The sequence below is a fragment of the Gopherus evgoodei genome, chromosome 7 (genome assembly GCF_007399415.2).
Source record: "Gopherus evgoodei ecotype Sinaloan lineage chromosome 7, rGopEvg1_v1.p, whole genome shotgun sequence".
Lineage (NCBI taxonomy): Eukaryota > Metazoa > Chordata > Testudines > Testudinidae > Gopherus > Gopherus evgoodei.
Genome location: NC_044328.1, coordinates 82,494,361 through 82,518,286, shown reverse-complemented (window position 1 = coordinate 82,518,286; position 23,926 = coordinate 82,494,361). Strand labels below are relative to the sequence as shown.

General features: G+C 48.9%; 1 protein-coding gene across 2 annotated transcripts in view; it reads left to right on the top strand.

The window, feature by feature from the left end:
- CACNA2D2 (calcium voltage-gated channel auxiliary subunit alpha2delta 2) overlaps positions 1-23,926 on the top strand; it is a 667,269-nt gene that overhangs the window by 143,893 nt on the left and 499,450 nt on the right. The window lies entirely within an intron of this gene.

Here is a 23,926-nt window from a genome sequence, read left to right as displayed (position 1 = left end):
ACAAGGTGGTTCAGATCTTCCTTAATAGTATCTCTGTCCTTCTCCGTGTTAGCAATACCCCCCAGCTTCGTGTCATCCGCAAACTTTATTAGCACATTCCCGCTCTTTGTGCCAAGGTCAGTAATAAAAAGGTTAAATAAGATCGGTCCCAAAACGGATCCTTGAGGGACTCCACTAGTGACCTCCTTCCAGCCTGACAATTCACCTTTCAATACGACCCTCTGGAGTCTCCCCTTTAACCAGTTCCTTATCCACCTTACAACTTTCATATTCATTCCCATCTTTTCCAATTTGACTAACAGTTCCCCGTGCGGAACCGTGTCGAACGCCTTACTGAAATCTAGGTAAATTATATCTACCGCGTTTCCTTTATCTAAGTAATCCGTCATCTTCTCAAAGAAGGAGATCAGATTGGTTTGACACGATCTACCTTTACTAAATCCGTGTTGCAATTCGTCCCAATTACCACTGACCTCTATGTCCTTAACTACTTTCTCCCTTAAAATTTTTTCCAAGACCTTGCATACTACAGACGTCAAGCTAACAGGCCTATAATTACCCGGATCACTTTTATTCCCTTTCTTAAAAATAGGAACTACATTAGCAATCCTCCAGTCATACGGCACAACCCCCGAGTTTACCGATTGCTTAAAAATTCTCGCTAACGGGCTTGCAATTTCACGCGCCAGTTCCTTTAATATCCTCGGATGGAGATTGTCCGGGCCCTCCGACTTCGTCCCATCGAGCTGTTCAAGTACGGCCTCTACCTCAGTTGCGGTAATATCCACTTCCATATCCACATTCCCGTTTATCATCCCTCCATCATCGCAAGGTTCCTCACTAGTCTTATTAAAAACTGAAGCAAAATACTTGTTTAGATGTTGGGCCATGCCTAGGTTATCCTTAACCTCCATTCCATCCTCAGTGTATAGCGGCCCCACTTCTTCTTTCTTTGTTTTCTTCTTATTTATGTGGCTGTAGAACCTTTTACTATTGGTTTTGATTCCCTTTGCAAGGTCCAGTTCAATGCGGCTTTTAGCCTTCCTCACTTTATCCCTACATGTTCTGACCTCACCAAGGTATCTTTCCTTACCGATCCTGCCTTTCTTCCACTCCCTGTAAGCTTTCTGCTTTTGTCTAATCCCCTCTCTGAGTTGCTTGCTCATCCAGTTTGGCCTACAACTCCTGCCCATGGTTTTTTTCCCCTTTCTCGGGATGCAGGCTTCCGACAGTCTCCGCAGCTGCGACTTAAAGTAATTCCAGGCCTCCTCCGCATTTAAATCCACTAATTCCTCCGTCCAATCCACTTCCCTAACTAATTTCCTTAACTCTTTAAAATTAGCCCTCGAGAAGTCAAAAACCCTAATCCCAGATCTACATTTGTTTATCCTTCTATCTAGTTTGAACTGAATCAGCTCATGATCACTCGAACCAAGGTTGTCCCCTACCACTATTTCTTCTACGAGGTCCTCACTGCTCACCAACACCAAATCTAAAATGGCATCTCCTCTCGTAGGTACTTCAACTACTTGATGAAGAAATCCATCCGCTATCACATCCAGAAAAATCTGACCCCTATTATTCTTGCAAGTACTCGTCCTCCAGTCTATATCTGGGAAGTTGAAGTCCCCCATAATCACACATTTCCCCTTTGTGTTTACTTCATTAAAGACATTAAAGAGGTCTCTATCCATATCCCAATCAGATCCCGGCGGTCTGTAGCACACGCCAAGCACTATCTCAGGGGAAGCTCTAGTTGCTTTTTTACCCAGTGTGATTTTCGCCCAGACAGACTCTGTCTTATCCATTCCATCGCTTCTTATTTCGCTACAGTTAATTTCATCATTGATGTACAAGGCTACTCCACCACCTTTGCCTTTCTTCCTGTCTTTTCTAAACAGCACATAGCCTTCAATAACCGTGCTCCAGTCATGAGTACTATTCCACCAGGTTTCAGTTATCCCTATAATATCCGGTTTCACTTCCTGCACCAGTAACTCCAGTTCCTCCATCTTGTTACCTAGGCTCCTCGCATTAGTGTACAGACCTTTTAATTTTCGGCATTTGGCGTCAGTGACAATCTTTCCCCCGTCGTGCAGAGACCTTTTACCACCAGCATCACCCGTTACTCTGGTTTCTCCACTATTCCTCCTTGGATCAAATCTTGGGACCGCAAGGGTATCCCCTCTCACTTTGTTTACTTTCCTCTCCAGGTTATATTCCGGCGTGGAGATCTCCCGAACATCTCCCAACCATCTCCCCCAACTTCCTAGTTTAAAGCTCTCTTGATGAGGTCGGCGAGCCTCCATCCTAGAATTCTATTTCCCTCCTTGCTTAGATGAAGTCCATCCTGAGCGAACAGTCGTCTATCTGTAAACGCTTCCCAGTGACCGTACATCCCAAAGCCCTCCTTATAACACCACTCCCTAAGCCATCTGTTGATTGCCATAATCTTGTCACTCCTTCGTCGCCCCACTCTAGGAACCGGCAGAATCCCACTGAAGATCACCTGAGCCTCGATGTCTTTGAGCCTCTTCCCCAGTCTGGCATAGTCCTCCTTGATACAGTCCAGTGAGTAACTAGCCGTATCATTCGTTCCCACATGAAGGATAATCAACGGATTCTTTCCCGCTCCCGCTAAGATCGTATTCAGCCTCAAGTCCACATTCTGTATCTTAGCCCCTGGCAGACAGCACACCCTTCTGTTCTCCCGATCAGGTCTAGTTACAGGACTATCTACTCTTCTCAGTAAGTAGTCTCCAATCACGTAGACTTGCCTTTTCCTGGCGACAGTGCGATTCTGCGGTCTATCCCCCACAGCAGGTGGTCGCAATTCCTTTCGCTTTGTATTCGCCTTACAGTCCTCCTACGCCTCATACTTGGTGTCGCCTCCATCGACTCCTCCCCTCCTTCTGCAGGACTAGCTGCTCGCCTCTTCTTCCTCGCCCTTTGTCCTTCAGCAGCCTGCTGTGCTCCATCTTCATTTCCCAACTCAGCAAACCTGTTCCTGAGTTCTATTTCTCCATCGCTGGCCCGTCTTTTCCTCTGCCTGGTTCTCCTAGTCACATGCTTCCACCATCCACTTTCCTCACCCAGCAGCCCCTCCTCAGAGTCCTTTGGTCCTGCTTCTATCTGCTCGTCTGAGCTTGTCCCCTGTGCCTCATAGAATAGAAAGAGGAGCAGTTTTTTAAAACTTTGCCGGTATTGTTTAGCTTTTGTATTTGACAGCACTATCATTCTTTTTCAGGTTCCCCTACAGAGTCAGTGTCTCATGTTGTTTCTATGGCTCTTTCTCCGGTGTAGTACCAGACTTTCCTAAAAATAGATTTTAATAGACTGAATTTCAAGTTGTTAATATCTCTTTAAGCAACATCATTTCAGTATTCTATAGCTGTTAACAACCAATGTAAATTTAAAACTTGGCAAACCCTAGCGTCAGTTTTACTGCTGCTGGTGTTTTTTTTGGTTTTTTGTTGTTGTTTTTTTTAAAAACCAAGAACGTGAAGGAGCTTTTGTGCAGAACATACCCTAGAGTCCTGCATAGTTATGAATGGTCCCCTAGATGCAGACTGGCACTGAGCAGTGTTTATTAGAGAGGAAATTGGACATAGCCAGTTGATGCACTCTTTAGTCTCTGGAGACCCTGGTTTGCCTGACTTAGGTTGTTGTATAGTTTGTGGATGTTTGTCTTACCCACATTTATGCATTAGTGTTAATTAATGTGTTCATACTAGTTAATGTTTGTAAAGCACTTTGAAAGCATAAAGTGCTCTGCAGAGTCAGTGCTAAACATAATGTATTTTCTGACCCAAAGCTTAGCATTGCTGGCAATCGAAGCTGAATCCCAGCTGGGAATAAATGGGTGTTTAAATTCAGGGCTGCTGTGCATAGGCAGAACTGCAGGGCAGGATTTAGGTGCTTTGGTAGAGACATGTGGCGTCCCAGGGCTGGAAGAGCCATGGGTGCTATGGGTCAAGATTGAGGTGCATAGGCACAACTATGTAGGAGCCTAGGACCTCCATTCCTGACCCTTCCTTTTTCCAAATGTAGCTTTAAAAACTTCTGGCTCTGGCTCAGACACTGCTCTCCATGCAGATCAAGGAACATACAATTATAGAGGGGATAAATAAACTTATGGCTGTAGGTACTCAAATGTTCAGTGTCGCAGTAAGAAATGGAGAGATTGGATCTAGTCAGGAACTGAGATCAGAGAATGGAGTTTCAGCTTAATTCTACTCTAGATAGGCAACTTTGTGAGCTGCCAGCTTAGTTAGCGATTGTAATTACTGTGCACGTTTTTGTGCAGTTTTGGGGCATTAGCTTTAGGGTCTTGAGAGCTCAGTTCAAATCCTGCATTGTGGTCCAAGAGAGAGTGAATTTGGTGATCTTTGCTTAGGAGAGGTGCAGGACTGGAAGAGTAGGGGCAGGTGAGGAGCATTGGCAGAGCTGTATGGGTAACCCCTGAATTGGCATAGCAGAGGCTGGTTCACATCAAGAATGAGAGACAGCCTCAAACCGACATGAAGACAGCTTGCATGGGGCCCTGTTATGTGGCTTGACTCTAAGGCGCTGCCGCTAAACTCTATATAACTGACCGCCTGCCCGTCTCTCTCTCTCAGTGCAAATGAGGGGGCCTGGGCTACCCACAGCTCTGTCTGCACCCTTGAAGTGAGTGTGAAACATGGGAGTATCAGGCGTAGCCCATAGCATAGAGCTATTACATATTCTCAGGGCAACTGATGTCCATTAAACATTTGAGTGACATTGGAACAATGTACAAAATATCTACATTAGGTATCTAGCAAATCTTAATAAAAAAAAATCCGACAAGAATGTAAATTGCACATACAACTGCGATAACAAGCTGCAGATAACATTAAAGAGATCGTATCAATTTAATGCAAGTTTAGTGCCAAGCTCTGTGATCCGCTCTTTAAAGAGCAATCCTTGTTAGGCAGTGGAATTTCAGCAGAAAGTATGTAAATTGCCTGAGCCTTCTGTACAAGCCGTCTCTAAACCTACAACCTCGAGCTTCAAGAAACTGTCCGCTTCCTGGGGATGAATGAAAAGCTGCCCGGTTGCCATAATAATGATTCTACCCTCTTTGTTTTAAAATAGGCTGCCCAAGCCTGCTGGCCTTTGGGTGCCTAACAAACTAGAATTAAAAATGTACCCTACCACAAAGGCAGCCCAGCTCAGTAAATTCCAGAACTGTAGGAGAAATCTTGAGCAATGCACCTACCAGCATGTAATCATGTGACTACCCACAAGGCAAATGAGACTGATGGAAGCAGAGGTCTTTCCCCAGGAGCATACCTCACCTGGACATTGGTCTCTGTTGCAGAGTGACTGGATACAATGGTCCTAGGCTTCATGCTCCAATATTAAAGAGCTTGAATCACGTTAGCTGAATAATAAGGAGCTAATGGGGTTACAGACACTGTGTGGGCAAAGACATTGTCTGCAGCAGCTGCAGTGTGAGAATAGCATTTGAGGGTAGATTTGAACAATCCCATAACCCAGACTAGAACTTGCAGATTGATACTTCTGTCTATGCTAATGCTTACAACAGTCTCCCATGTCTTCTGGGCAAACTGACTTTTTTCCCCGTTAAATCTCTTCTTTAGAGTGCATGATTTCCATCCTGTAATGTTTTGATTTCTCCACACCCTACTGAGATGAATCAGCCAAATAAGACCATCTTAAAATATTATTGTCAGAGCTGTGCAATCAGTCTCAAGCGTAGTGTGTCTCTGGTCCCCTTAGTGCAGGACATGAGTTGCAAGTGGAGGACCTGCTGCATTGCCAGAAGATCAAGGGCAGTGATTATTCCCCTCTATTCAGCACTGGTGAGGCCGCATCTGGAGTATTGCATCCAGTCTTGGGTCCCTCACTACAGAAAGGATGTGGACAAATTGGAGAGAGTCCAGCGGAGGGCAAGGAAAATGATTAGGGGGCTGGGGCACATGACTTAGGAGGGGAGGCTGAGGGAACTGGAATCTGCAGAAGAGAAGAGTGAGGGGGGATTTGATGGCAGCCTTCAACTACCTGAAAGGGGATTCCAAAGAGGATGGAGCTATGCTATTCTCATTGGTGACAGATGACAGAACAAGAAGCAATGCTCTCAAGTTACAATGGGGGAAGTCTAGGTTGGATATTAGGAAAAACTATTTCAAAGCAGAACCAATCCCCAGCTAAATCATCCCAGCTAGGGCTTCGTCAAGCCTGACCATAAAAACCTCGAAGGGAAGAGATTCTACCACCTTCCTAGGTAACCCATTCCAGTGCTTCACCACCCTCCTAGTGAAAACGTTGTCACGGAGTGTGGTGGAGTCTGGCCCTGCACCCCTCTTCCTGGGACCCACAGTGACTCTTAGCCAGCCAGTAAAACAGAAGGTTTATTGGACAACAGGAACACAGGTTACAGCAGAGCTTGCAGGCACAGTCAGGACCCCTTCCTCGAGTCCTTCTGGGCTTTCAGGGTGCTTGGATCCTAGCTAGGATACCCTGAATTCCACCCACACAGCCCCAAGCCCAAACTCAAACTGCTTCCCTCCTGCCACTCCCTTCCTTTGTTCCCCTTCCCGGGCAAAGGTGTTGACCTTTACCTAGCTCAGGTTACAGGCCCTGGCATCGTCCATCCCCTAAAGTCCTCCCCTGCTCTCCCACTCCCCACACAGACAGTCCCTACTGCATCACATCTCTCCCCCCTTCGAGACTGAACTGAGCGGGGTCACTCTGCCCAGTGACCTGGGGAAGTTCAGGGCCCCCTCTCCGGGACAACGCATCCGCTGTCAGGTTGGCACTTCCCTTCACATGGACCACGTCCATGTCATAGTCCTGCAGGAGCAGGCTCCACCTCAGGAGCTTGGCGTTGGCTCCTTTCATCTGGTGCAGCCAGGTCAGGGGAGAGTGGTCGGTGTACACGGTGAAGTGTCGCCCAAAGAGATATGGCTCTAGTTTCTTAAGGGCCCACACCATGGCCAGGCATTCCTTCTCGATGGCCGCGTAGCTTTGTTCCCGGGGTAGCAGCTTCTTACTCAGGTACACGATGGGGTGTCTCTCCCCCTTTTCATCCTCCTGCATTAACACTGCCCCCAGTCCTGTGTCTGAGGCATCAGTGAACACCATAAAGGGTTTGTCAAAATCTGGGTTTGCCAGAACTGGGCCACTAACCAGAGCCTCCTTCAGCGCCCGGAAAGCCTCCTGGCACTGCTCAGTCCAGATCACCTTGTCTGGCTTCCCCTTTTTGCACAGTTCAGTGATGGGGCCGGCTATGGCACTAAAGTGGGGCACAAACCTTCGATAGTACCCCGCCATCCCAATAAAGGCCTGGACCTGCTTTTTGGTTTGGGGAGCAGGCCAGTCTCTGATCACCTCCACCTTGGCTGGTTCCGGCTTCAGGCAGCCGCTCCCCACCCGATGGCCCAGGTAAGATACTTCAGCCATCCCCACCTTGCACTTCTCAGCCTTTACTGTTAACCCAGCCTTTCGGAGTCAGTCTAGGACTTGTTTAACCTGGGACATGTGGTCCTCCCAGGTCTGGCTGAAGACGCAGATGTCGTCAGTATACGCCACGGCAAAACTCTCCATCCCCCTCAGTAGCTGATCCACCAGGCGCTGGAAGGTGGCCGGCGCTCCCTTGAGGCCGAAGGGCAGGGTCAGAAACTCATAGAGCCCCAGAGGGGTGATAAAGGCCGATTTCAGCCTGGCATCTGCGTCCAGCGGCACTTGCCAGTAGCCTTTGGTAAGATCCATAGTGGTGAGGTACCGAGCACCTCCCAGCTTGTCTAGGAGCTCGTCAGGCCTGGGCATAGGGTAGGCATCAGATACGGTGATGGCATTGAGCTTTCGATAGTCCACACAGAACCGGATTGACCCATCCTTCTTGGGGACTAGCACCACTGGCGAGGCCCAAGGGCTGGAAGACAGCTGGATCACCCCCAAAGCCAGCATGTCCCTGACCTCTCTTTCAAGATCCTGGGCAGTTTTACCAGTGACCCGAAAAGGGGAGCATCTTATAGGGGCATGTGACCCAGTCTCCACCCGGTGGACAGTCAAATTAGGGCCTCGAGGCTGGTTGGAAAACAGCTGTCGATACAGATGCAACACCCCTCTGATCTCAGCGTGCTGGCCCGGGGTCAGCTGATCAGAGAGGGGAATCGCCTCCAGGGGGGAACCAGCTTTTGTCCCAGGGAATAGATCCACTAAGGGGACATCTCCCTGCCCCTCCCAATGTCCGCACACGGCCAACACCACATTCCCCCTGTCATAGTATGGTTTCATCATGTTCACATGGTACACCCGACGGTGATGTGCCCGGTTTGACAGCTCCACCACATAGTTTACCTCATTCAGTTGCTTGATAACCTTGAAGGGCCCTTCCCAGGCGGCCTGGAGTTTGTTTCTCCTCACGGGGATAAGAACCATCACCTGATCCCCGGTGGTGAAGGCACGGGCTCGTGCTGTGCGGTCATACCAGACCTTCTGCCTCCTCTGGGCTCGGGCCAGATTCTCCCTGGCCAGGCCCATGAGCTCGGCCAGTCTTTCCCGGAAGGTCAGGACATACTCCACCACTGACTCTCCCTCAGGAGCGGCCTTCCCCTCCCATTCGTCCCTCATCAGGTCTAGGGGCCCCCTCACCCGCCTTCCATACAACTGTTCGAAAGGTGAAAACCCGGTAGATTCCTGGGGTACCTCCCTGTACGCAAACAGCAGGTGAGGTAAGTACTTGTCTCAATCTTGCGGATGCTGGTTCATAAATGTTTTTAGCATCATCTTCAGCGTCCCGTTGAACCTTTCTACCAGCCCGTTGGACTGGGGGTGATACGCTGAGGCCCAGTTGTGCTGGACCCCACATTTCTGCCATAAGGACCGGAGCAGGGCCGACATGAAGTTGGACCCCTGGTCCGTTAAGACCTCCTTGGGGAACCCCACCCGGCTGAAAATTGTCAGCAGCGCATCTGCCACTGTGTCTGCTTCGATAGAGGACAAGGCCACCGCCTCGGGGTAGCGAGTGGCAAAATCCACCACCACCAGGATGTATTTCTTCCCTGACCGGGTCGTCTTGCTGAGGGGTCCCACTATGTCCATGGCCACCTTCTGGAAAGGTTCTTCTATGATGGGTAAAGGCCTCAAAGCCGCTTTCCCCTTGTCCCGGGCCTTCCCCACCCTCTGGCAGGGGTCACAGGATTGGCAGTACTGTCGGACATGGGTAAAGACCCCAGGCCAGTAAAAGTTCTGTAGCAGCCTCTGCCTGGTGCGCCGGATTCCCTGGTGCCCTGCGAGAGGGATGTCATGGGCCAGGTACAACAGCTTGTGACGGAACTTCTGGGGAACCACCAGCTGCCTCCTGATCCCCCATGACTCTACTTCCCCTGGGGGAGCCCATTCTCGGTACAGGAACCCCTTCTCCCACAGGAACCTCTCCTTGCAACCTCTCCTCATGGTCTGTACCGCACTAAGGTCAGCCCGGTCCCTGTGCTTCCGCAAGGAGGGATCTTTCTGCAACTCGGCCTGGAACTCAGCAGCTGGGACAGGAATGGGGACCGGCTCTCTCTTGCTGGCTGGGTCTGAGGCCGCAGCCTCTCTGCACCGTGCCCCTGGGCATTCCCCGCTCCCTGAGTTAGGGTCCTGCACCTCAGGTCGAGTACCTTCCCTGTTGTCGGGGGAGCAGTGCCATTTGCCGACTCTGACTACGAGTCACGACCAGGGCACTCTGGGTGTTACTAGGCCAGTCCTCAAGGTCCCCTCCCATTAACACGTCAGTGGGCAAATATTGGTGTACCCCCACATCCTTGGGGCCCTCCTTGGCCCCCCATTTCAGGTGTACCCTTGCCACGGGTACCTTGAATGGGATCCCGCCCACGCCCATCAGGGTCAGGTAGGTGTCGGGCACCATCCGATCTGAGGCCACCACCTCGGGCCGGGCCAGCGTCACCTCTGCGCCCGTGTCCCAGTACCCAGTGACCTTCCTCCCATCCACTTCCAGGGAAACAATGCACTCTTTCCGGAGGGGCAGCCCCGCGCCCACCCGGTAAACCAAAAACCCGGAACCTGGAGCATCCACAGGTGGTATGTTGCCAACCCCCCTTTCCTGGGAATGTAGCCCCTCCTCCGATTGGGTTTTTACCCAGTCCACCCTCTGCGGGTTGGGTCTGCTTGGTCTGTCCCTGAGCTTGGGGCACTGGGCCCGTATGTGACTTCGTTGGCCACAGCGATAGCAGCCCATATCTCGTGGGTCCTCTTGAGTGGGTCGGAGGGACCTGCCGCTGGATGTTCCCCTTTTGTGGGGGTTCTCCATAGGCCCCCTTTGGGAGGTCCCATGATGACTCTCTCTCTGCGTTGAGGCAGGCCTGCTCCTTCGAGACTCCTCCCTGCCATCCCCTGCCCGATTGTCCACAAATTGGTCGGCCAGCTGGCCTGCATGCTGCGGGTTCTCCGGCTTCTGGTCCATCAACCACAGCCTCAGGTCGGACGGGCACTGCTCGTACAGGTGCTCCAGTATGAATAGGTCAAGCAGGTCCTCTTTAGTTTGGGCCCCAGCCTTCCACTTGCGGGCATACCCCTGCGCCCGGTTGACCAGTTGTAGGTATGTGACCTCACGGGTTTTACGCTGGCTCCGAAACTTTTTCCGGTACATCTCAGGAGTCAGCCCAAACTTGCGGAGCAGGGCCTGTTTGAACAGTTCGTAGTCCCCTGCCTCCGCCCCTTTCAGTCGGCTGTACACCTCCACGGCTGTGGAGTCCAGTAAGGGGGTGAGAACTGCAATCCTGTCTGCAGGGTCAACCCGGTGCAGCTCGCAGGCATTCTCAAAAGCCGTCAGGAAGGTATCTATGTCCTCCCCCTCCTTACGCCGGGGCAGCAAGTGCTTATCAAAGCTCTTTGTAGGCTTGGGTCCCCCCTCACTCACCGCAGCTGGAGCCTCACTGCTCCTCAGCTGGGCCAGGTCCAGCTCATGTTTACGCTGTTTCTCCTTCTCCTCCCACTCACGCTGGCGCTGGTTCTCCTCATGTTTACGCTGGTTCTCCTCATGTTCACGCTGTTTCGCCTTCTCCTCCAGCTCTCGCCTCTTTAACTCGAGCTCTTCCCATCTCAGCTCCCTTTCATATTCCAGCCGCCTCCGCTCCACGGATGCTGAGCGTTGCCGGGAGGATCCCCTGCTGGGGGGTGAGCTTGGCTGGGCGGATCCCCTGCTGGCCGGGGGTGTCACGGTGCCCTCGGTATACACTGGGCTCCTCCCCGCCCTTCCCCTACGCCTAGGAAGAGGGGGTCTCGGGAAGCCCTCGTCCGCCGGCTGACCACTCCCAGCGGGGACAGACACTGGCGCCTGCGCGGCATCTGCTCGGCTGCTTCCCTCAGAGACAGGGCTCCGTTCATTCATGCGGTCTCCCTGCTGCAGCTGGGCAATCAGCTGGTCCTTGGTGCGTCTCCCTGGGCGCAACCCCCTCTGCTTGCACAGCTCCAGCAGGTCGCACTTGCGCCGCTTGGCATACATCTTCCTGCTGGCCACTCACAGGCCGGGGTGCTCGCCGCTCCCCACGGTTTCCAGGGGGACCCCTAGTGCACCAGCCCTTCATGAGGTCACCCCCTCTCTGCCAGGGTCGAGCTGCCGACTCCTTCGCCCCTGGGACCGCTCGCTGCAATCCCCCAGGGGACCCTGTTACTGCAAAGTCCTTCTCACTGGGCGCACACTCCCAGGGGTTAGTCACCCCTTCGTTTTACTGCTCCCCAGTCACTTACTGCAGGAAGCGCCGTCCACGGGGTGCAGTATATCCCACCGCTCCCACCAGTTGTCACGGAGTGTGGGGAAGTCCGGCCCTGCACCCCTCTTCCTGGGACCCACAGTGACTCTTAGCCAGCCAGTAAAACAGAAGGTTTATTGGACAACAGGAACACAGGTTACAGCAGAGCTTGCAGGCACAGTCAGGACCCCTCCCTCGAGTCCTTCTGGGCTTTTAGGGTGCTTGGATCCTAGCTAGGATACCCTGAATTCCACCCACACAGCCCCAAGCCCAAACTCAAACTGCTTCCCTCCTGCCACTCCCTTCCTTTGTTCCCCTTCCCGGGCAAAGGTGTTGACCTTTACCTAGCTCAGGTTACAGGCCCTGGCATCGTCCATCCCCTAAAGTCCTCCCCTGCTCTCCCACTCCCCACACAGACAGTCCCTACTGCATCACATACGTTTTTCCTAATATCCAACCTAAGCCTCCCGCACTTCAACTTGAGACCGTTACTCCTTGTTCTGTCATCTGCTACCACTGAGAAGAGTCTAGATCCATCCTCTTTGGAACCCCCTTTCAGGTAGTTGAAAGCAACTATCAAATCCCCCCTCATTCTTCTCTTCTGCAGACTAAACAATCCCAGTTCCCTCAGCCTCTCCTCGTAAGTCATGTGCTCCAGCCTCCTAATCATTTTTGTTGCCCTCCGCTGGACTCTTTTTTTTTTTTTTTTTTTTTCCCAATTTTTCTACATCCTTCTGGTAGTGTGGGGCCCAAAACAGGACACAATACTCCAGATGAGGCCTCACCAATGCCGAATAGAGGGGAATGATCACGTCTCTCGATCTGCTGGCAATGCCCCTACTTATACAGCCCTGTCATAAACTGATAGTTAAGAGTTAATGTCTCTTTTACCTGTAAAGGGTTAACAAGCTCAGTGAACCTGGCAGACACCTGATCAAAGGACCAATCGGAGGACAAGATACTTTCAAATCTTGGTGGAGGGAAGTCTTTCTTTGTGCTTTTTGGGTTGTTCGTTGTTCTCTCTTGGGACTAAGAGGGACCAGACGTGCAACAAGATCTGTGTCCATTCTTTCTAACAGTCTCTCGTGTTCAGAATAGTAAGTACTGGCTAGAAAAGGCGAATTAGTTTTTGTTTTTTTTTCTTAATTTGCAAATGTGTATTTTGCTGGAAGGATATTTTACCTCTGTTAGCTGTAACTTGTATCTTAGGCTAGGGGGGAAGGAATCCCTCTAGTCTATGTAAGCTGAAGCCCTGTAAACATTTTCCATCCTGGTTTTACAGAGAGAGTTTTTACTTTTTCTTTCTTTTATTAAAAGCTTTCTTTTTTAAGAATCTGATTGATTTTTCTTTTCTTGTGCAAGACCCAGGGTAATTGGGTCTGGACTCACCAGGGATTGGTGGGGAAAAAGGAAGTGGGGGGAAGGTTAATTCCTCTCTGTTTTAAGATTCAAGGAGTTGAATCACAGTGATCCCTCAGGGTAACCCAGGGAGGGGAAAATCTGGGAGGGTGGAAGGAGGGGGAATGGTTTATTTCTCTCTGTGTTAAGACCCAAGGGATTTGGGTCTTGGGTTCCCCAGGGAAGGTTTTCAGGGGACAGAAAGTGTACCAAAATGCTACCACCAACCAAAAATAGAGTATTATCAGATCTAAGCTAGGAATTGAGCTTAGAGGGGTACATGCAGGTCCCCACTTCCTGGACGCTAAAGTTCAAAGTGGTAATAAAAGCTTGATATCCCCCTAATCATTTTTGTTGCCCTCTGCTGGACTTTTTTTTTTCCCTCAGTTTTTCTACATCCTTCTGGTAGTGTGGGGCCCAAAACTGGACACAGTACTCCAGATGAGGCCTCACCAATGCTGAATAGAGGGGCATGATCACATCTCTCGTTCTGCTGGCAATGCCCCTACTTATACAGCCCAAAATGCCATTAGCCTTTTTTGCAACAAGGGCACGCTGACTCCTATCCAGCTTCTCATCCACTGTAACCCCTAGTCCTTTTCTGCGGAACTGCTGCCTAGCCACTCGGTCCCTGGTCTGTGGCAGTGCATGGGATTCTTCCGTCCTACATGGAGGACTCTACACTTGTCCTAGTTGAACCGCATCAGATTTCTTTTGGCCTAGTCCTCTAATTTGTTTAGGTCCCTCTGTCTCTTATCCCTACCCTCCAGTGTATCTACCACTCCTCTCAGTTTGGTGTCATCTGCAAACTTGCTGAGGGTACAGTCCACACCATCCTCCAGATCGTTAATGAAGATACTGAACAAAACCAGCCACAGAACCAATGATGATGGGGGGGAGGAGAACCAGGTAACAGTGCTGGGAGCAATATAAGCACTAAATATTATACAAGCAAAACAGGGCCAGCTTTGGAGAGTAGGTGTCCTGAAAAAACCCACCTCAAGATAATATTTTTGCCTTTTCAAGCAATTTTCATCGAAGAAACTCAAAGCACTTCACAACACTCTGATGTGGTGGTGGTGACTGACGATCCCTACTTTACACATGGGGAAACTGAGGCACAGAGTAGTTTCAAATAGTGAGTGTGGCAGAGCTGGGAGTAGAACCCACATCTCCTGAATCTCAGTGCAACATCTGTAACCACAAGACCTTTCCTCAAGGGTTACCACTAGAAATAAAATAGCAAAACTGCTGGAGGAGAACGATGGTCCAAAGCCTCTTGTCTGCGTACTTCTTTTATGACAGAGGCTGCTACAGGGCCATGGGTTTTAAATGTTGACAGTCACCCTTAAAGAGTCTATTTGTATAATAGTGTCCAGCTGTTCTTTGCTTCCTCTGTACCAAACCACTGCTCTGCTCTTTTCTCTGCCTTCTTTTGCAACCTGCTGGAGGATATGTGCTCAAGTGCAACTAAACGACAACTGAAAAATGGAGATAGGGCTGGGAGAATGGGCAGTCTCAGTCTGGGATGCCCATAACATAGTATGGTTGCAGGGATATTTTGTATCTTGATCCCACTCACAACTCTCTCATAATCTCCCATTTTAAGCCACAGACCCACACATGAGCTTTTCTTAGGGAAAACCCCACAGTTCACCTCACTTTTTTAAATCGGGCACTATGTTACTGTGCCTCCTGTTTCACTGACTGTATTACTCCCGCAGGGCCTGAACCCCATTGGGTCTGCCATATACTGCTGTTCAGGTGTTGTCACCAGCTGATAGATGAAGGGACTTAGGACAGCTTTTTCAAAACGAGTATGACTGATCCATAGGTACATCACAAGTAGAGAGGCCAGGGTTAAAATAACAACCACCTAACCACATGTTGTTTGCAGTGTTGTTGTCGTGTTGGTCCCAGAGTGTGAGAGAGACAGGATGGATGAGGTAATATTGTTTATTGGCCCATCTTCTACTGGTGAAAGAGAGTCAAGCTTCAGGACCTGAAAGAGCTCTGTGGAGCTCGAAAGCTTGTCTCTTTCACCAACAGAAGTTGGGCCAGTAAAAGATATTACCTCACCTCCCTTGTCTCTGAGAGTGTGAGGCATGAAATGGATACTTTTCTCAATCCTGGAAGACCTGGACTTCGCAGACGATGTCGCTCTCCTATCACATACCCAACACCATATACAAGAAGAAACAACTCGACTCAACGCATTCAGCCAGCAAATTGGACTGAAAATCAGCCGCAGTAAGAAAGATATCATGACCTGTAATATTGCCTCACCATCACCAGTATGGAGAGAGGATTATGTTCTCACCAATGTAGAAACATTCACATACTTGGGCAGCACCATCAGCCAGGACGGTGGAACAAGCCAGAACATCCAGAACAAAATCAGTAAAGCCGGGAACACCTTCAGGAGCTTAAATACAGTCTGGAAATCATCAAAATACAACACCAAAACCAAACTCAAGATTTATCAGAGCGGCGTACTTTCAACACTACTTTATAGTGCAGAATGCTGGGGAATGAGAAAGTATGACGTGCCCAAACTGTCTTCATTTCATATAACCTGCCTCAAAAAAATTCTCCATATCATTTGGCCCAGAACAATCTCAAACCAAGATCTATTGACACAGTGCAGCTAAGAGGATCTGAGCACCATCATTGCCAGGAGGCATTGGAGATGGATCAGTCAAGTGCTTCGGGTGGAAACTGATTCCATCACCAGAGTAGCAATAAGATGGACACCTGAAGGCAAGCGAAAATGAGGCTGCCTGAAAACAACATGCTGAAGAGCTGTGGAAGCCTAGCTGAAAAACCTGTGCACAGCTGGGGAATCATTGGAAGATTTGCCAGAAACAGACAGGAGTGGAGGAGCTTCATCACCGCCCTAAAAGCCAGAGGCGTAATAGGAACATAATGATGATGACCTTGTCTCTAAGCACATAATGTTTGACTTCAGCCTTGGCCTTTCCTTGCCAGCTCTGGGTAGGCTGCCAGCCTTGGGGTGAGTGAGGCAGCCTGCCCACGCAGCCTCTTTCTCTACCTCTGATCCCCCACCACCTCAGTTGCTGTCTCCCCCTGAATTCACAGGCTCTCTTATTCATTCCAGGATATGTCATTCAAGTTTTTAAAGTTCCTTGCTCAGATTTGGGACCTTGTACCTGGTCCATCGGTCCTTTGTGTACTAGGCAATTGAATTAAAGCCATGGCTGAGTTGCTGGAAAGCTGGGGAAAGCTCAGCCTGGACTTAACCCTTTAAGATTCCATAGACCCAGCCCCACAGTAACCTCTAACCCTACGGAGATGTGTATAAAATTAGTCCAGATAATCTCCACACTGCTCATGCTTGTTTTCCCTGTGACATCACAGTGTCTCCCTCTGCCCCCTCCTCACCCAAATCGGATCCTCAATACCACCCCATCCAAGCAGTTTTTATTCCCCGTACGCTGAGCAGCAGTAAAACCCGGGCTGTAATAGCAGCCCTGCTAATTATATCACTGCAGATTTATTTCATGGTAATATTATTGCTGGCCTCAGGCATCACCGCTATCATCAGAAAACATCAAATGATCACAGCTCCTTAGCTGCCTCCATTAAAGCTGAGCAGAGCGTCTGGACCTGTTTTTAAGTTTGTCTTTTGATGAGAGCCAAGGATTGATGGGTTGGTGAATGTGAGGTTCACAGAATATGCCCTGAAGGGATTCTTGCCTAGCTATAGCAGCCATAAGGCGCAGATGGCTGAATCACTAGCAGAATGCATATTTGTTTTGGGTGGCGGGGAGTTATTTTAGAGTGTGTGCACCTTTTTTATCTCTTCCAGACAGACCTGGCCCTCTCTCCTTACTGGAATACAGTCCTTTCAGCTGCAGCATGGTCTATGCAGTGTACCACACATGCAGGGCTTGAACTGAGGGAGGATGACTGTCCCATTGATTAGTGGAATGGACTGTGGAACTCGAGCGGGACTGAAACTTTTTTTTTTTTAAATGAAAAATGTCTTGGCAATTTCCCCCCTCCTCCCGGGATTAATTAAATGCATCAAATAGGAGGACTAGGAGGAGTGTTTGTGTAATTTAATTTCTGCCCCAGTGAGGAATCTATATCCCCCCCTACACCCTCCGTGCAAGTTCCAGGCTCTATCTACTCCTCATCAGATGAGACAGTAACCTTAAATGACAACCCGGTTTACTGTGATAAATGCACAAGGTAGGTCTGGAAAACTCACACCCATTTTGCTGCCTGGTATCCTTGGTACATCCTGACATGCTGTTGTCCTGTGGAACTCACTGCCATAAGAGGTCAGTGTGTCAAATATCACGGATGGTTTGTACAAGGGGCTGAATGATTTTATGATAGCAGACAGGTCCGGGTAACCAAAACTCATGCTTCTGGGGTCAGCAAATTGCCATATATATTGCATATTGGGCTAAGTTCATGCTGCGGGGGATCATTATTTGACACTGATGCATTGTTTTGGTCATGCCAAAGGTGAGATACTTGTCTAGCCAGACTGGTTGTTTGTTTCCCTGTGGGAAATTGGTAGAGTGTCTGTCTGTTTTTGAACCAGCCTGTAAGGAAATGCAGAGCACAATGCAGAAGCAGGACAATTATTTCTGATCTAAGGTTTAGCCAGTGTCGAGAGCACTAGGTGGTAACTGATCAATCAAGGGTCCCTGTCAAAATCTGTAAAAATAGCTCAGTTGCTATTGACTTTACAATCTCTGGCTGTAAAGGCTTCTTTGGTTACTGGCAGACAAGCTGAGGTAGCAGAATGAATGGGCAAAAAATCTTGACTGAGATGGGGTCAATAAATTACATGCAGACAAAAGACACTTTACAGTCAGACTGCATCAATCTCCTAGTAATTTCAGCAAAACAGTAAGAGCAGAAATAGGTTGATAATTATTTAAATTGAACTCCAAGCCTTGAATATTTTTCCTCAAGTAACAGCTCTTCAGCACTTGTCCAGATGAGTGCTAATTTATCCAAATGGAAAGGTTTATTAAACATGTCAGCCAGTGCTTCAGTAATATTTAGGACAGCAATTTTACTTTATTATATCTTTTAACAAAAGAAGGTCCGGGCTGCTAGAACCAGGCCGTTCACTGAAATCATCCTACAGGGAATGTTGGAGCCAGTTCCTAGCAGAGAGACCTGTCATCCAGGCCCAGTTATGACTTACATTACCACTGTTTTCATTCAGTTTTGCCTCTGGGTTGTGGTCAAATCCGGGACCTGACTTAGTGGTGTTAAGCACAGAAAACTCTCACTGACTTCAGTCGTATTGCAGATGCTCAGAATCTCTCCAGATCAGCAATTTGGGGGTGTTACTACAGGCTGCCACTATTGAAAATACTGAAACTGGCACAAGCTCATACAAATTAAACAGACTCTGAATCAGGTTCTCAAGTCAGTGGGAGTCTTTCTGTTGACTTCAGTGGGCTTTGGGTGAGCCCATAAAGAAATTAGTTTCACCTCCCTTCTCGTCCTTGCCACTTGTTGTTTGTAGTGCCCCATATTTGCCATCTTTATTGTCACTTGTTTGAGAAACACAAACACCCAAGAAAGATTGAAGCCTACCAGTGTCCATCTTCTATAAACAAAGGAAGTCAATCCTGTGGCTTGTACAGACCTGACCCTAATGGATGAGACTTTCTTTGTTCACATTTTGTGATGATGTAAGCAAATACACACCGGTGAATGCACAGGTAGGTAGATACAGTGTGGAGGTTTTGTGTGCTGTGGCTGAACACGCGTAAGAAGATAGGTGCTTAGTGCAACAGATTCTGGGCTGATGGATCCACAAGCTGCTGATGCAGAGGTTTTTATTCATAGCTTAGTACCAGTCCATGGGTATTTGGTGTAATGTTGCTAAGTGTGGGTAACTATGCAGGTGTTAATTATTCAGTATAGAAAGGAGGTGACAGCTTTCTACATATGGTACAATGTAGTGATAGCTCATGGTCATTATTCCATTTGTTTCTTGCATATTACAAGATCAACATTCCTCAAGCTGGTCTGGGTACAACCTAATCTTAGCTGAGATCTGTTCAGTACATCTCTGATTTATGTTTGGCCACATAATTCTATCAGGGTTCTCTCTGGTGAGCCACCCTGTTGTGGTGCATTTCCTTTGATGCTCCTGTTAATATTCCAAATATATTATTTCTTTTGTAGATTTGAGGGAGGGTATCCCAAAGGACACTCAGCTCAGATTTTATTAAAGTGTATAATAATTTTTCTCTGTGACCAAAATGCTTGGATCTCTGGCTTCTTCCAGATATGCAGGTGGAGCTGGAGCAGTGAGTGTACATTGTTGAGCTGCTGGAATGAAGTGGAAATATGTAATTACTTTATATTGAAAAGCTCTCCATGCTAGGGAGATGGTTGTAGTGTCTGAATCCTTTTCAGAGAATATCTGCCCCAGAGCTGTCTTCTGTAGTGCTTTGAAATTCTGCTGTCTCCCCCAGCCATTCCCCCCTCTCCAAAGAGACAGGTGGCCTTCCAGGGTCAGATTTTCATAATTGTGCTGCCCATAGCTGGTGTAAGACCCGAGCCTGCAAAATAACGAGGTGGAATTTTCTAAAGGGCATGGTGCTGGCTGGACTCTGCCCCCATTGAAGTTAATAGTAAAACTCCCTTTGGCTTCAGTGGGAGCTGAATGTGTTTAGCGCTCTGTGCAGTCTGGCTGTGGAGCCGGGGGCGGCTCCAGGCTCCAGCAAGCCAAGCGAGTGCTTGGGGCAGCAAGCCGCGGGGGGCGCTCTGCTGGCGCCGCCAGGGCGGCAGGCAGGCTGCCTTTGGCGGCTTGCCTGCGGACGGTCCGCTGGTCCCGCGGCTTCAGTGGACCCTCCACAGGCATGCCGTGGAAGGCAGCCTGCCTGCCGTGCTTTAGACAGCAAAATTCCTAGAGCTGCCCCTGTGTAGGGCAGCCTGCCATCTGCTGAAGGGACTCCGCTCTTGGTATGCAATACTTTTGCTAATAACCCTGGTTCCTGGTCAGTGCTCTGAGGAGTTGTGGAAACCCCCTCGCTGCCAATGTGCTGTAAGTGTTCCTGATGCCACACTTTTTAAAATCATTTCCATCCTGTTTTAAAATTCAGTGTTGCAGTGTCTGGAGCTCTTGCTTCTAGGAAGGGACTTGGCAGGAGAGCCTGGTAGAAGTCTGTGTTGTAAATTCCTCTTGTGGCTGCATGGCTCCAGTCTATTTCGAACACAAAGCTTTTTGCATGGGGCTCAGATTTGCAGGGGATTTCTCAGGCCTTTAGTACCACATCAGAAATAGTGAGGTACTTGGCCATGCCAGAGGCATGGGGGCAAAGGCTGTGGGTGCTATGACATGACAGTGATATTGAATGCCCCAGAGGAGGAACTGATGGATGGGCCCTATCTAGACAGCCTGCAAAAAACACAGATCCCTCACCGTCCTCAGTCCCTTCAAGTAGGTGGAATATTCCTTATATGATGTAAAATTTTGCTTCATGTCATGTTTGGGAGGTCAGACTGGATGATCTGGTGGTCCTGTTTGGCTGTGAACTCTGTGATGATTCTGGTTTCCGGCAGGTAGCCAGGAAATCCAGTTGTAGAGTGGCTGAGAGGAAACTTGTCTTTTCCATTTCCTCATGTAGACAGGCATGAGGTCAAGGCATCCTGTGTCCTCCTACTGACCCCACCCCTTTTGGATCAGGATCCTACATATGCCAGGTACAAAGTGGCCCCATAGGACAAGGAGCACCGAGAGCATGTTTGCTTGATTGGCTGTGCCTAGCAGCAAGCTTGAGGTCTAAGAAGGGACCATGAGCTCTGAATCACCTCAGACATGCCCATTCTCCTCTCAGCCCCTGCTTTTGAAAGTTTGGCAGCGGATGCCCAATGAGCTGGAGGAATGGTTCATGATAAGGGTGGAGGATGATGTCTGGCGCCTACATGCGCCTGTGTGTTGCCTCCACTCACTCTTGGCTTTGCGCTCCTTGCTGTGTGCCACACAAGAGCTTATGCCTGGGGTTTATGAGTGAAGTGCAGCCAAGTGTGGTTTTCTGCCAGGCCTCTCGAGTCCCTGCAGTAGCAGAGCTGATTTTTGAAGTGCAGTGCCACTTTCACGAACTTTTTTGTGGCTCAGGTGACCCCTTGCTAATGAGCCCTGCTCTGTGCCATTGTAGTGATACCTGCCTGCTGCAACTTTCAGCTAGTCGGAACCCTCTCGTCATGTGGTCTGTTTTTATAAAGGTTTATAATACGTGGCTGCTGAAAACAGTTCCAGGGGAGCAGACAAACATAAAACCCACCTATTGCTATTGATTTCCCATCATGCAGTCCTGTCACCATTTAATGTCTCTGGCAGTCCGTTGATAGGAATATGAAATGCTCCAAATAGGGAATAGAAATGAAAATCATTTAAAAGGGAAACACTCGCCCTCTGCGTTATGGGGAGAGCACGTTCTGAAGCACCTGCCATCCTGAAACCTCATTTGAAAAAGAAAGATACGGAAAGGGGCCAAAATGTTTGATATCTTCCCTGTTTTCTTTTTTAAAGTTTTAGCAAATAGAAATGAAACAAACTCTAGAATTCCATATTGCTGTTCCACACCCCTTTATTGCCACCTTAGTCATAGCATAGGATTCCCTGGCCACCCTGCTGATGGTCATTTAGGTTTTGTCTAAAATAAATCCCGGACAAAGGCCATCCAGATTAAATGATGGCTCTGCTGCTTCACTGTGCCTTGGAAAAGGATGGACGTTTGGTATCTGTATGAAGCTCTGTAGCTGTATTCTGGTGGCACTATACGGGAAAGGGGAATTTAGTTAGTCTGTGTGTACAGATTTGCTGCAGTAGTAGTAGCGCTGTGTGTGGCTGCAGTGTTGTTATGTTGCGTTCCAGGAGCCCACTGGGACCTATGTGACTGGATGGCAGAATGGCACAGAAGTCACTGTTGTCCAGGGTCCTGTGAACTCCGATTCACTGTCTGCCGTAGGGTTTGCCATTTCAGGTATCTGCTGCAGAAACCCTGCTCCTCTTTGCTTTGGGGGCAGGTTTGCTGGCACTGTCACCTCCCTTCAAGGTAAGGTGTAATCAAGCCTAAAGCTTTTGTATTCACAGATTTAAGATCCCCACTTGATTGCCTGCTTAGCGCCGCCCCCCACTCCCTGTTCGCAGAGCCAGAAGGTAGTCGGTGCTAGGTCTATCCCAGCAGCTAGGAAGAGTCGGGATTCCCACGTTCTTTATCAAGGCTCCCTCCATCCTTTTACTGGGAAAGTGATAGAGGATCCTGTCTCAAACTGACAGGACCAGCATGACCCATGATGCTGCAGGGTGTGGGAAGTGCCTTCTGTGGTCACAGTGCTTGGTACTGTGGCCACACAGCTGCACTTCTAGGGAAACAATCCTACTCCTCTCCTGCCTGATTGAGAGGCCCACGCAGGGTGGTTTGCAGGCTCTGTACCTCTACCTAGCCTCTGAGATTCATTAGATTTCTTAACCACCCTCCTTCAACAGTAAAGAAATTGATATTGTGATAAAATGTTTGTCTGGCTACTCAGGCTTTCATTGGCGACAAACGCCCCAATCCAGCAAAACACCGAAGCATGTGCTGAACTGTAATCGCACGAGTAGTCATGTTGATGTCGATAGGATTGTTCATGTGCTTCAAGGTGGGATTTTTAAAGGTACCTAAGGGATTGCACCCCTCACAAGCCCTAGGTTGTTGAGCTCTAGAGGTTTAAGATCAGAGTGTAGTGTAGAGGCAGAAGGGGCCTCAAGAGGTCACCAAGTCCAGCCCCCTGTGCTGAGGCAGGACTGCACAAACCTTGGAGCACCAAAGGATTTGAATTCTGTTCTGAGTTGTTCATTTACTGGTTTATATTCATAGGTAGGAAGAAGTGTAAAATAAGGAGATGTGGAGCTGAGCTGAACTCATAGCTTTTGGTCCTCCAGTTTCCAGAGTGGACCAGTATATACTGCAGGAGGAACATAAGTGAGGGTTTTCCTGGCAGGAGGTCATTCTCTAGCACTCTGCTTTGGTGCATGGGGCCAGATCCGCCCTGGCATATGGGGAACAGCTGCATTGACTTTAGTGGAGTTTCCTGCACTTGTACCATCTGAGGACCTGGGCTCTGGAGTCTAGTGTACCTCCATCCACTGTACAGCCTCACAGCTCTCACTACAGGTCTCTGGAGAAAATTCTACCCTTAAAGTAAATCAATTACTGAAGCACTCTGCTGGATCATGGCCTAGCCATACTAGCATTTGGAGCGAGTGGCAGGTCTGAGGCACATGTTAATTGGGTAGAGAAGCTCTGTGATGTTCAGGGTTGGCTTTTAAAGTGAGGGAATAACCCTTTGTGGCAGGGCTAGTAATGCGCCCTTCCCTGGAGAGATGTAACTGCAACAAAGCACTTGCTTTCTAACCTTTCCCCAGGATATCTGTAAGCTTTCTACCAGATGAGACTCTTCCCAGTGGCTGTAGCTGATGAGGCAAAAAGGAAGGGGACTGATTGGATTTGTTATTGCAGAAGACTGCTGGCTAATTTACCTAATCCTTAGCACTGAGGAAAAATTCTAAAGTGCCTCCTCTCATCACATAGCAGCTGCAATTTACATTGGAAGGGAGAGAATGTGTGTGTGAGTGAGAGAGAGGTTTGTTTTTTTTATGCACAGCTTGATCCCCCTCCCCCCCCCGCCAATCTCTCATTTTTGGGGTTTAGAAAATAAACTAGCTTCCACTTTTATTTGCTCCCATCTCACTCTCTTCCCTGAGTGAGAGATAATGATGTGTTTTGCAG